Below are 10,679 nucleotides of genomic sequence, written 5' to 3'. Positions count from 1 at the left end.
TGTGTAATGAAAGCTTATTCATTTAAAGAGTTTTAGCTTAGTTTAGTTTAGTTTACATGTGACTTGCTTCAATATTGTAGAAAGGACTCTAGACTTAGAGCAAGTAATCTACCACTTGTTTGTCACCTTCAGTAAATTACTCAACCTCTCTAAGCTCATTTTATCCTTTGTTTTAAGAAGTTATGAACTGATTACAGCTTCATAGAAAATTAGATGGAATGATGCCAGTGAAAAGGCTTTGTCAACTATGAACTGCCATGTTAATGTAGGGAACAGTGTCATGGTCTTCTCAAAGACACGAAGGAGATATTCAGGGTTGGGGGAGCTTTCAGAATGTCCCTACATTTTCAGAATGTCCTAACATCATGGAACACTACGTTCTCATTTTGATGGGTGCTCCAGCGCTTTTATCTTGGTGCTGATAATGTGAGATACTGAGGACAAAGAGATGGTTCTAAAGGCCCATGTCACATAGTGGGCATAAAATCCTACTGGTTGCACAGAGGTCTGCATCCAGTTCCTTCCTCCCAGGCGTGGAGAGCAGGTGGAGAGCAGGGTTGGTGAGCACATTAGTGTTCTCACAGAGGGGCACAATGCTCCATGAGGTGTATGAGAGGGAGGTGGGGGTGCCTTCTGCACCCAAAACTTCCTCTTTATTCACTTTGACATTGGCAGGGAAGGGGACATTGAAATCAAAGTAGAAAAACGGAACCACAGAGTGGCTGGTATGCTGTAATGGTGCACACGGTCAGTGTGTCCTGCTGGCCTTCAGCAATAATTTTGACTCTAGAATCAAGAATTTCCATATTTGCTGCTGCTGCTGCTGCTGCTGCTGCTGCTGCTAAGTCGCTTCAGTCATGTCCGACTCTGCGTCCCCATAGACGGCAGCCCACCAGGCTCCCACATCCCTGGGATTTTCCAAGCAAGAACACTGGAGTGGGTTCCATATTTGCTGGTTTCCTTTAAAAAGTGTTAACTATGAATATAGATAGCTTGCACTCACTTTCAGCCAACCACAAAAAGCTTAGTCAAAATGAAGAAAATTTTCAAAATTTGTAGAGGAGTAATTGCATGTTGATGGTTTAATAGCATTGATACAGTGACTTAGCTCCTCCAAAAATAGTAAATAAAAAGAAGTAATATAATTAAATTATATAACATAATAATATAATTAAATTAATCCTTTGCTACTTTGCAAATCATACAAGCTACTCTAGAATTAGAAAGTCATTTTGACAGAAGCATTCAAAAATTACTCAAAAGTTAAAGTAGAGTTAGAGCAAGTATGTATTTAATAATTATATTCTTAGACACCCTAATACTTAATTCCATTAGCAAATGATTATTGAACAAATAACCTCTACTAAGTAGTCTCCCAAAAATGTTAAATGGACAATTTTATTGAAATAAATAAAATTACATTTATCTGAAAAAATACGCAGCAATGTTCAGGAAACAGGACATTGCATAGGAAGAGAAACCAAACTCAGTGTGGCAAGAATAAAACTAGAATGAGAGCACTATACGCACTCAAAGCCAAGCACCATTTTGATGAAATTAATGGTCATACATGTGTCCTTGTTCTGCTCATTTCATCACTTTGGATCCAAGGTCCAGAAGATCATCTGTATAATCTTATCTCAGTCATCAAAAGAACCTAGAGGTTGCTGAATAACTCACAAGGTAATAAATAACTCACAACAAAGAAATTACAGAGGTTTCCTTGTCCAGTCTTGCTCTTTGAAGTATTTGCCATGTCAGCAAATACTTTAGTAGGTTTATTATGAACAACAAGTCAGAAATCATGAGACAATTCTTACCTAAAAATGATATTTAAAGACTACCATTCACCAACAAACCAATAATTTCCAGTGTTTGGGAGATGCCTAATCGCCTTAAAGGGTTATAACTACAACTTTGAAGTGAAGAGAAATTTAGTACATTCTAAGTTTAAATAATGAGTGTTTCCTAGCTAATTCCAAATTTTAGAATGGGTGAGAGAGAGATTGAGAAATAACTTGAGGACTGAATATTTCTTTTGTTATTGGTTTTTTACTTGTGATGAGTACCTTTATGGCTTATTCTCCTAGCAACTTTCAAAAATGCATTACAATGTTATCAGCTATATTCTCTATGCTGTATATTACATCCTTAGGATATTTTTAAACTGAAAGCTTGTACTTTTTACCCTTATACCTATTTCACGCACCCCCAACCTCCACCTATGGTAAACATTCTGTTCTTTATATCTTTGTGTTTAGTTTTTTGAATTTCCATATGCAAATGAGACTATTTCAGTCAGTTCAGTCACTCAGTTGTGTTCAACTCTCTATGACCTCATGGACTGCAGCACACCCAGGCTTCCCTGTCCTTCACTGTCTCCCGGAGCTTCCTCAAACTCATGTCCCTCAAGTTGGTGATACCATCCAATCATCTCGTCCTACGTTGTCCCCTTCTCCTCCTGCCTTCAATCTTTTCCAGCATCAGGATCTTTTCCAATGAGTCAATTTTTCTCATCAGGTGACCAAAGTACTGAGTTTCAGCTTTAGCATCAGTCCTTCCAATGAATATTTAGGACTGAATCCTTTAGGATTGACTGGTTTGATCTCCTTGCAGTCCAAGGGACTCTCCAGAGTTTTCTCCAATACCCACAGTTCAAAAACATCAACTTCTTCAGGGATCAGCTTTATTTACTGCCCAACTATCACATCCATACATGGCTACTGGAAAAACCATAGCTTTGACTAAATGGACCTTTAGAGGCAAAGTAATATCTCTGCTTTTTAATATGCTGTTGAGATTGGTCATAGCTTTTCTTCCAAGGAGGAAACATCTTTTAATTTCATGGCTGCAGTCACCATCTGCAGTGATTTTGGAGCCCCCCAAAACAAAGTCTGTCACTGTTTCCATTGTTTCCCCATCTATTTGCCATAAAGTGATATGACTGGATGCCATGATCTTCATTTTTTGAATGTTGAATTTTAAGCCAACTTTTTCACTCTCCTCTTTTACTTTCATCAGGAGGCTCTTGAGTTCCTCTTCACTTTCTGCCATAAGGGTGGTGTCATCTGCATATCTGAAGTTATTGATATTTCTCCCGGCAATCTTGATTCCAGCTTGTGTTTCCTCCAGCCCACCATTTTGTGTGATGTACTCTGCATATAAGTTAAACAAGCAGGATGACAATATACAGCCTTGACATACTCCTTTCCCAATTTGGAACCAGTCTGTTGTTACATCTCCAGTTCTAACTATTGCTTCTTGACTTGCATACAGATTTCTCAAGAGGCAGGTAAGGTGGTCTGGTATTACCATCTCTTTCAGAATTTTCCAGTTTGTTGTGATCTACACAGACCAAGGCTTTAGTGTGATCAATAAAGCAGAAATAGATGTTTCTCTGGAAATCTCTTGCTTTTTCAATGATCCAGCAGATGTTAGCAATTTGATCTCTGGTCCTTCTGCCTTTTCTAAATCCAGCTTGAACATCTGGAAGTTTATGAGGTTCATCTGGAGGTTCACGAACTGTTGAAGCCTGACTTGGAGAATTTTGAGCATTACTTTGCTAGCATGTGAGATGAGTGCAAATTGTGTGGTAGTTTGAACATTCTTTGGCGTTGCCCTTCTTTGGGATTGAAATGAAAACTGACCTTTTCCAGGTTGTGGCCACTGCGGAGTTTTCCAAATTTGCTGGTATATTGAGTGTAGCACTTTCACAGCATCATCTCTTAGGATTTGAAATAGCTCAACTGGATTCCATAACCTCCACTAGCCTTGCTCGTAGTGATGCTTCCTAAGGTCCACTTGAGTTCACATTCCAGGATGTCTGGCTCTAGGTGAATGATCACACCATTGTGGTTATCTGGGTCATGAAGATATTTTTGTGTGCAGTTCTTCTGTGTGTTCTTGCCACCTCTTCTTAATATCTCCTGCTTCTGTTAGGTCCATACCATTTCTGTCCTTCATTGAGCCCATCTTTGCATGAAATGTTCCCTTGGTAGCTCTAATTTTCTTGAAGAGATCTCTAGTCTTCCCATTCTATTTTTTTCCCTCTATTTCTTTCCATTGATCACTGAGGAAGGCTTTCTTATCTCTTCTTGCTCTTCTTTGGAACTCTGCATTCAAATGGGTATATCTTTCCTCTTCACCTTTGCCTTAAGCTTCTCTTCTTTTCTCAGCTATTTGTAAGGCTTCCTCAGACAACCATTTTTCCTTTTTGCATTTCTTTTTCTTGTGGATGGTCTTGATCACTTCCTCCTATACAATGTCACGAACCTCCATCCATAGTTCTCAGGCACTCTAACAGATCTAATCCCTTGAATCTATTTGTCACTTCCACTGTAGAATCATAAGGGATTTGATTTAGGTCATACCTGAATGGTCTAGTGGTTTCCCTACTTTCTTCAATTTAAGTCTAAACTTGCTAATTAGGAGACTATTTAGTATCTGCCTTTCTCTGTCTGACTTATTTCACCTAGGTTAACGTCCTTGTTGTCCATCCATGTAGTCACAAGTGGCAAGTATTCATTCTTCTTTATAGTTTCTTTATAGTTGAATAAAATTCCACAATATATACATAGTAGAGTATATATTATCAATTCACCTGGACACTTAGGTTTTTTTCTATGCTTGGCTATTATAAATAGTACTGCAATGAACATGTAGGTGGATGTATCTTTTCCAGTTAGTGCTTTTGTTTTCTTTGGCTAAATACCTAGAAGTAGAATTACTGGATCATATGATAGCTCTATTTTAAATTTCTGAAGAACCTCCATACTATTTTCATAGTGGCTGCATCAATTTCTACATTCCCACCAACATTGTGCAAGCATTCCTATTTCTCCATATCTTGCCAATACTTGTTTTTGCTGTTGTTGTTCAGTCACTCAGTTGTGTCTGACTCTTTCCAATCCCAAGGACTGCAGCATGCAGGCTTCCTTGTCCTTCACCATCTCCCTGAGCGTGCTTAAACTCATGTCCATTGAGTTGGTGATGCCATCCTCTGTTTTCCCCTTCTCCTCCTGCCCTCAGTCTTTCCCAGCAACAGGGTCTTTTCCGATGAGTTGGCTCTTTGCATCAGGTGTCCAAAGTATTAGAGCTTCGGCTTCAGCATCAGTCCTTCCAATGACTCTTCAGGGTTGATTTCCTTTAGGATTGACTGGTTTGATCTCCTTGCTGTCCAAGGGACTCTCTAGAGTCTTCTCCAGTGCCACAGTTCAAAAGCATCAATTCTTTGGTGCTCAGCCTTCTTTATGGTCCAACTCTCATATCTGTACATGACTACTGGAAAAACCATAGCTTTGACTATATGGAACTTTATCAGCAAAGTGATGTCGCTGCTTTTTAATACACTGTCTAGCTTTGTCATAGCTTTTCTTCCAATGAGCAAGAGTCTTTTAATTTTATGACTGTAGTCACTGTCCACCATGATTTTGAAGCCCAAGAAAATAAAGCCTGTCACTGTTTCCATTTTTTTCCCCATCTATTTGCCATGAAGTGAAAGGACTAGATGTGATGATCTTAGTTTTTTGAAAGCTGGATCTTAAGCCTGCTCTTTTATTTCTTGTCTTTTTGATAATAGTCATTCTAACAAGTGTGAGGTGATATCTTACTGTGGTTTTGATTTGCATTTACCTGATGATTAGTAATATCAAGCTCCTTTTCATGTGTCTGTTGGGCATTTGAATGCTTCTTTGGAAAAATATTTCTTTAGGTTCTCTGAACATTTTTAATACAGTTGTTTGGTTTTTGCTATTGAATTGTATGTGTTCTTTATATATTTACTTGGATAGTAAAGCCTCATTAGATAGATTTGTAAATATTTCCTTCCATACAGCAAGTTGTTTTTTTCATTTTATTATTAGTCTCTTTGTTGTGGAGGGTTTTTAGTTTGATGTAGTCCCACTTGTTTATTTTTAATTTTATTACTTTTGCTTTTGGTGTCAAACACACACATACAAATCATCACCAAGTTCAATGTCAAGGAGATTACTGCCTATGTTTTCTTCTATTTTTATGGTTTCAGGTAAAGGATACTGTTTTCTTTTTCTTTCTGTTAGTTCATTGTAACTGTATGTAAATGTAACAGATTTAGGTATATTGATTTTATATCCTACAAATTTACTGTATTTATTCTAACAGTTTTATGACGGAGTCATTAGGGTTTTCTCTATAGACTATCATCTCATTTGCAAATAGTGACAGTTTTACTTCTCCCTTTATAATTTAGATGACTTTTCTTTTTCTTGCCTAATTGCTCTGGCTAGGTCTTCCAATACTATGTTGAATAAAAGTGGCAGGAGTGGGCAACCTTGTCCTGTTTCTCATCTCCAAGGAAATGTTTTCAGAGTTTCACTGCTGAGTATTGTGTCACTGGGTTTGTCGTTTGTGGCCTTTATTGAGGTACATTCCCTCTATACCCACTCTGTTGAAAGGTTTTTTTTTTTTTATCATAATTAGATGTTGAATTTTATTAATGCTTTTTCTGCATCTGTTAAGATGTTTGTACAATTTTTATCTTGCATTTTGTTAATGTAGTATGTCACACTGATTGATTTTTGAGTGTTGAACCATCCTTGCACCTCTGGAATAAATTTGATTTGATTGTGGTATATGATCCTTTTATATATTGTTGAATTCAGTTTACGAATATTTTGCTGAGGATTTTTGCATCTATGTTTACCAGGGATATTGGCCTGTAATTTCCTTTTCTTGTGGTATCCTTGCCTGATTTTTGTATCAGAGTAATGCTGGCCTCCTAGAATGAGCTTGGAAGTGTTCCCTGCTATTTTTAGGGAGAGTTTGAGAAGGATTGGTATTAATGCTTGAATGTTTGGTAGAATTCATCAATGTAGTTGTCTGGTCCTGGACTTTTCTCATAGGGAGGTTTGTGATTATTTCTTTTTTCTCAGTATATGATTCCTTTAATGTACAGTTCAATTTGGTTTGCTAATATTCTGTTGAGAATTTTTGTATTTTTTTTTCATCAGGTATATTGGCCTGTTTTCTTTCTTTTTTTTTCCTTGTAGTGTCTTTATCTGGTTTTGGTATCTCATAAAATGAGTTTGAAAGTGTTCCCTCCTCATCAGTTTTTTTAACTTTTCATTTTATATTGGAGTATAGCCAATCAACAGTGCTGTGATAGTTTCAGGTATACAGCAAAGGTGCTCAACATACATATACATGTATCCATTCTCCCCAGACTCCAGGAGGCTTGTGATTATTGATTCAACCTCTTTACTATAATCAGTCTGTTCAGATTTTCTATTTCTTCCTGATTTAGTCCTGGGAGATAGTATGTTTCCCAAAATTTACCCATTTCTTCTAGGTTGATAATTTGGTTGGTATATGAGTATTCTTAGTAGTCTCTCATTATCCTTTGTATTTCTATGTTATTGGTTCTAACTTCTCCTCTTTTATTTATTTGAGCCCTTTCTTGTTTTCTTGCTAAGTCTAGCTGAAGGTTTGTCAATTTTGCTTATCTTCTCAAAGTACCAGCTCTTGCCAGATACAGATTCTTTTCAAGTGCATATGGAATATTCTCTAGTATTAACCACATACTAGGGCACAAAACAGGCCTTGACAAATTTAAGAGTATAGAAATTATTTCAAGCATCTTTTCTGACCACAATGGCATGAAACTACATGCCACAGAAAATCAAACACAGAAAAAGAAATGGGAAAAACAAGTAGATGGAGACTAAAAAAAATCAATGGGTCAAACATGAACTCAAAGAAGAAATTAAAGAATACCTTGAGGCAAATGCCAATGAAAACACAATCAAACAAAATCTACAGAATGCAACAAAAGCAGTTCTTAGAAAGACATTCATATTGGTTCAGTGTCTTTGAAACAAACAAGAAGAGTCTCAAATAAACAACCTAACCCAGTACATAAAGGAATTAGAAAAAAGAACAAACAAAACCTAAAGTCAACAGAAATAAGGAGATACAAAAGGTCAGAGAAGTAATAAATAAATAAAATAGTGATTTTTTAAAAATAGAAATAATCAATAAAACCAAGAACTGGTTCTTTGAAAGGGTAAAAAAATTGACAGACCTCTGGCCAGGCTCACCAAGATTAAGAAAGAGAAGATCCAATTAAACAAAATAAGAAACAAAGAGGAGAAATAATAATAGATACTGCAGCAATAACAAAAAATCGTGAGAGAATACTATGAACAATTATATGCTAACAAATTTGGCAACCTCAAAGAAATGGACAACCTCCTAGAAACATATAGCCCACCAAAACTAAATAAAGAACAAACAGGTAATTTGAACAGCCTAATCAGTAGAAGTGAAACAAGATTGTAATTTTAAAACTCCCTACAAACTAAAGTCTGGGACCTGATAGCTTCACTGGGAAATTCTACCAAATGTCAAAGAGGAACTTATACCAATCCTTCTCAAACTCTTCCAAAAGATTGAAGAGGAAGGAATATTCCCAAAGACATTCTACAAAGCCACCGTCATTCTGATACTAAAACTAGACAAAGACACTACCAAAAAGAAAACTACAGGCCAATATCTTTGATAAATATAGGTGCAAAAATTCTCAACAAAATATTAGCAACCAAATCCAATGACAGATAAGTAAGGTCTTATACCATGACCAAGTTGAATTAATCCTTGGGTCTCAAAAATGGCTCAACATATGCAAATCCATCAATGTGATACACTACACAAATTATAAAAGGACAAAAACCACATGGTCATCTCAATAGATACAGAAAAAGCATTTGACCAAACTAAACATCCATTCATGACAAAAACCATTATGAAAGTGGGTAGATGGAACATATCTCAACATAACAAAATTTATTTATGACAAACCCACACAGCCAATACAATACTCAACAATGAAAAGCTGAAATCCTTCCTGCTAAAATCTGGAACAAGACAAGGATGCCTACTTTCACCACTTCTCTTCAACATAGTATTGGAAGTCCTAGCCACAGCAATCAGACAAGAAAAAGATCTAAAATGTATTCAAATTAGTAGAGAAGAGGTAAAATTGTTATCATCAGCAGATGACATGATAATATATACAGAAAACCCTAAAGACTCCACACAAAAACTACTAGAACTGATAAACTCAGAAAGGTAGCAGGATACACAATTAACATACAGAAATCAGTTGTATTTCTTTATGCTAACAATGAAACATCAGAAAGGAATATAAGCAGTCTTTTAAAATTGCACCCCCAAAAATAAAATCTTCAGGAATAAACCTCACAAGGGAGATGAAAGAATTATACGCTGAGAACTACAAAACATCAATAAAGGAAATTAAAGATGATTCAAAGAAATGGAAAACTATCCTATGCTCTTGGATTGGAAGAATTAATGTTGTTCAAATGGCCATACTTCCCAAAGCAATCTACAAATTAAATGTGATCTCTATGAAATTACCCATGACATTTTTCACAGAAATAGAACAAATAATACTAAAATTTATTTAGACCCATAAAAAGAGCCAGATTTACCAAAGCAACCTTGAGGAAAAAGAGCAAAGCACGAGGTATAACCCTTCCAGACTTTAGACAATACCACAAGGCTACAGTAATCAAAAGAGCATGGTATTGGTACAAACATAGACATACAGATCAATGGAACAGAACAGAGAGCCCAGAAATAAACCCACACACCTCTGGACAATTAATTTTTGACAAAGGAGGCAAGAATATACAATGGGAAAAGACAGTCTCTTCAGCAAGTGGTGTTGGCAAAGCTGGACAGCTGCATGCACATCTTCACACCATACACAAAAATAAACTCAAAATGGTTTAAAGGATATCTAAATATAAGACAAGATCCCACAAACTCCTAAAATAGAATGTAGGTGAAACATTCTCTGACACAAATCATACCAATGTTTTCTTTCTTCAGCCTCCCAAGACAAAAACCAAAAATAAACAAATGGGACCTAATCAAACTTACTGTCTTTTGGACAGCAAAGGAAACCATAACAAAACAAAGAGATAGCCCACTGACTGGGAGAAAATATGTGCAAATGATACAGCCAAGAAGGGCTTACTCCAAAATATACAAAGAGCTCATACAACTAAAAAAAAAAAAAATTACCCAATCCAAAAATGGGCAGAAGAGTTTGATAGACAGAAAACTGGACTTCCCAGACAGAGGGTTCAGCATTAAAGAGCAGAATGTGAGCATTTTCAGTCATGTGAGCATTTAATAGTGTTGCTAACCTACAGACTTCACACTGGGAAATGTCTAAGGCCAGGTAGTAGTGACTTCCTTGGAAATTGCATGGTTAGCACAAGCTTGCTCTAAGGTAACTAAGCACAAGAACTCAATAATTATTTATTAAACACCTATTGCATACATGCTACTAAATGTCATTGAGAACATCAATGAAATTTAAGAAGGCCCCAGACCAGAAATTTCCAGTAGAATAAATAATTGATCTCCATGTCAAATATAGAAAGCAACAGGAAAAAAAAAAAAATAGGTCCCCTGTATAGCACAGGAGCTCTACTCTTATGTGGCATCCTGGATAGGAGCAGGGTTTGGGGGAGAATGGATACATGCATATGCATGGCTGAGTCCCTTAGATGTTCACCTAAAATTATCACAACATTGTTAATTGGCTATGCATGCTAAGTCACTTCAATCTCTTTGACCGACTCTTTGTGACCCTGTGAATTGTAGCCTGCCCG

This window comes from Bubalus kerabau, chromosome 7 (assembly GCF_029407905.1).
Source record: "Bubalus kerabau isolate K-KA32 ecotype Philippines breed swamp buffalo chromosome 7, PCC_UOA_SB_1v2, whole genome shotgun sequence".
Classification (NCBI taxonomy): Eukaryota; Metazoa; Chordata; class Mammalia; order Artiodactyla; family Bovidae; genus Bubalus; species Bubalus kerabau.
The sequence above is the reverse complement of the archived record's forward strand: the minus strand, read 5'-3'. Positions refer to the sequence as shown.